The sequence below is a fragment of the Dreissena polymorpha genome, chromosome 12, assembly GCF_020536995.1.
Source record: "Dreissena polymorpha isolate Duluth1 chromosome 12, UMN_Dpol_1.0, whole genome shotgun sequence".
In the NCBI taxonomy this organism is placed as follows: domain Eukaryota; kingdom Metazoa; phylum Mollusca; class Bivalvia; order Myida; family Dreissenidae; genus Dreissena; species Dreissena polymorpha.
This window is the reverse complement of record NC_068366.1, coordinates 57,233,913-57,238,240: the sequence shown is the minus strand read 5'-3', so window position 1 is coordinate 57,238,240 and position 4,328 is coordinate 57,233,913.

Below are 4,328 nucleotides of genomic sequence, written 5' to 3'. Positions count from 1 at the left end.
AATCAGCTAAACGTTTAGGCAATATGTGACAGAAAGAACATATTTATTCAATTGCAAATTATGCTCTGCTGTACGGCAGAAAATATCCTCCATGCATGCAAGACATGTAAACTATTGAAATGTCCTTATAAGCCTGAGCAGAACATGAGGAACATAGACACAATTTTGGTTCTACATAAATAAGAGTTCACATGTCGGAATCGGCAAAGACTCTAGTTCGTTCTAACATGCAATTGGAGTAAGGCATCGGATTAAAGGTACTGTATCAATTTGTTCTTTCATTTTTATAACATCCTATGATGATATCAATGCGTTGGTTACAAAATGCATTGACATTAATTTAGTTTAAACCTATTTAGTTTAAACCTCGATTGCGTCGAAAGCCTTAGGCTTATAAACGCTCTCGAGTCCGTTTCCTGGGCCTAGACTTGGTGTCTTTGGAGGAAATCTAAAGAACGCTCCCACGGTGGGGATCGAACCCGTGACCTCCCGGTCGCAATGCGGACACCATATCCATTACACCACGGCGACCTTAACATTAACAACGTATAAATTCGCTTTAAATGATTTTCTGAAAAAGTACATGACGGTATCTAATACTGGATACGAATTCGTAATGTCATTACTGTCGGATCGTCTCTCATTACATTCATAAAGCTTCTGTCAACGGTGGGCTTCCAGTTTTCCACTGCCACATTTATTCTTTAATCTGATTTATTCTTTATCCTTTCAACCGGCTGATATAAAATTTGCTGTAAACTTTTGATTTTGCGGAGAGTTTACATTTACTTAGTTGTTGTTGTTCTTTGGTTTTGCCTATATTTGTGACGATAGCATATTATTAGAGATTTGATTAGTTTTATTCCAGATGTTATTATATCAAATGCAACTAAAACCTGTGTGCAAGTTGATATGAATCATCAAAAGTAATATTTTCACAATATAAAAATGATCATGAAACCGATTGTGACGCTGTGATTTAGGCGTGATTTGATAGCATATTAATCTCTTTACACCCTCATCAATCAGTCAATGTTGGAACATTATGTTTTTAACTCCTGAATAAACTTTAGCCATCCAGTGTTTAGATAACTCATTATTGTATATATATTTATTTTATCAGACCAAATAGGTTAATCAGTTAAGCCCCAAGCGCTAGAAAGAAATCTTTTTGTTACTTTCTTCAGGCCAATATTAATGACAAATTACACATTTCCAAATCTGAGAAAACTTCTAAAAACATCAATAAACAAATTAAAATTTTAGTTGAAAACAGAAGCAGATAGGTCTTATCATAACCATTATCATCACCAGCAAGTCATCTATTGACGGCAAGTATGTCTTCTATTGACGGCAAGTATGTCCTCTATTGACGGCAAGTATGCCCTCTGTTGACGGCAAGTATGTCTTCTATTGACGGTAGGTATGTCCTCCATTGACGGTAAGTGTGTCCTCTATTGACGATAAGAATGTCCTCTATTGACGGTAAGTATGTCCTCTATTGACGGCAAGTATGTCCTCTCTTGACGGTTAGTATGTCCTCCATTGATGGTAAGTATGTCCTCTATTGGTGGTAAGTATGTCCTCTTTTGATGGCAAAGTATGTTCTCTATTGAGTATTGACGGTAAGTACGTCCTCTATTGACGGCAAGTTTGTCCTCTATTGACGATAGGTATATTTTCTATCGATGGTATGTACCAATAGACAAACAAATACACATTTGACAGAACCCTACTACACATATGAATACACTTAAATAAATATAGATCACCGTGCGTGTTTTTTACGTTTAATGCAAAGCATATGGCTACCTTTGGTTTACATCAGTTCTATGGGCACAACTCTGCTTACTTAACGCTTAATAATACTAGCATCATCATATTGGAACAATGAAAAGTTATAACAGTAAGAAGTTGGAATGAACGTTGTACTGCAATCGGGAATCCTCGGACAATTCCGCCATTACGGCGACGGTGTGGTGTAGCCCACTGTCCGAAGCGTTCAGATTGCATTGTACTGGTATCGTCCCTCGATTAAGGAAAATAGCGGTCATGTGAAATAAGGACTGCAACAGTAAACGTTTAGATATCACAATGTACCCTGTGACTTTCGTTTAGGCGATTGGCTAAAAGTTGGGATCAACTGTCGCCGACATTACCGCTACATAAACGCATTAATTTAGCCTTTGAGTATCGGACGCATCTTTTTTCTTTTGTATCGACCATGAGCCTATATAATTACGTGTATACACCGAGGTAAGTTGTTACCATGATAATAAAAGGATAAAATATCGAGATGATGATAACCTATAAATTACGGCAGCTAAAATAGCCGAAACTAACGAAAAAAATACGTTTATATTATGTACTAACAAATGGAGAAACCATATACGTATACAATAACCCGTCAATGAAAATGTGTCGTTAACTGTTTAACGAATCCGAGTTTCCAATTACATGTTACACTGACATATCTGATACTTGTCCGGAGAACCAACGAACTGATCAGACATAATTTTCCTCTTATATCGTCTTTCTTTAGCTTACGCATAAAACTCGCGTCATGCGAAAATGGATCTTATGTCATAAGCGGATAGCATTCATACAGAATTTCCAGAAGCTTATTATACAGCAAAACCTTGCTTACTTTATAGCTACACATGTGGAAAGCATACGACTTAAGACACATTTTGCATGATGTGACTAATATAAAACTGCTGACAGAATTATTGTAGCTGATTTTTCGTTCCGTCCTGCCTAACATTTTGAATGAAATTGTTGTCGCGAAGGTTGTTGTATTCGATTGACTGCAGAACACTTCACCTCCATTGTTTGTGTTGGTTGTTTTCATTATAACTTGTTGATAAGTGGCAATGCATCATTTATGAAACTTGTATTGAACATCCATTTTATGTTTTGAGTAATTATATATTGATCTTTGAACAAAAAGCGAGTGATGTATTCGCAATACAGCTTGTACTTTAATAAACAGCCTCGCTCTGCGAAAAAGGGGATTCATGCATATACGTAAGCTGTCAGCCAGATAAGCCTGTGTAGTCCGCTCAGCCTGTGTAGTCCGCTCAGGCTAATCTGGGACGACACTTTCCACTTCAACTGGATTTTATTTTTAAAGAGATTTCCTTTAAACGAAAAATTCTATAAAAATAGGAAAGTGTCGTCCCTGATTAGCATGTGCGGACTGCGGAAAATTATGAAATGGAATATTTGAATAAGTCATTGAAAATACATCACAAAGCCTTTCAGTGATTCATAGAAAATAAATTAAATCCTTTATCACAGCGTTAAACAATCGCTCCGTATTTTTTTAACGAAAAATTACCTTTTGAATAACATTTTTTTCAATCGCACATTTATATCATTTGTCAAATTTGAGTAATTCACACATTGTTATGGCTGTTTAAACTGTGATCACAGAAGAGTATTCGCCAGTCATTTTAAAAACAGAACAGCTGCCTTAATTTAAAGCCTTAATTGGCACCTTATTGACAAACAATAGTTGATTTTTTTGCGTGAATATTGCAATTGCGCAATCGATGCTGAAAAGGTCCACTCGACCAGTTTCACACGTAGACCATTACATCAAACAGTTTAATCCCAATTGATTTAGGTAGGCAATCAGTAAGCGGCTCGCAGGTAATTAAATAATAGGACAAATGCGTTTGAAACAGTAAACTTGCGAATATTCAAATGCCAATTCTGTTATTCGAATACTGACAGTTCAATCGAATATTCGAATAATTTTGCCATCCCTAATATATATATAAGCAATCGTTATTGGATACTACAAGTTAAGATTAAAATGAAATAGTTTGCTTAAAGGACATGGGCAATGTCAATCACATTCGATATAACATTGACATGTGTGCGGAATTGTGGTGTGCAATAATACCTACAATTAAAACGGAACTTCCTCACTGAGGAATGTAAGCAGTATAAAAAGCATTTATTTATCCGACATCAAAACAACAGATCATTTGATGTTTTACATAATATATTAAAATGTCAATCGAATTTTATCACTCAGCGCTCTTGGGATTTGTTGAAATTCATAAATTTTCTCACATAATTCAGTCACGTAGTTTTAGGCAGAACCGTTGCGCTTTATCAGCATTATGGCTTATCACTTGGTAAATGCGATGCTATCGAACAAGTGCGCTCAGTTTTCAAGCTGTTCGTAACGATATTCAATCCCCATTCAAAGTTAAAAACGTCAATGGTACACCAGCATATCGCCCTGCTCACATGCTCCGATATCATGATTGTTTATACAACTGTATGAATTATTCATTTTCTCGCGGAATCACTTA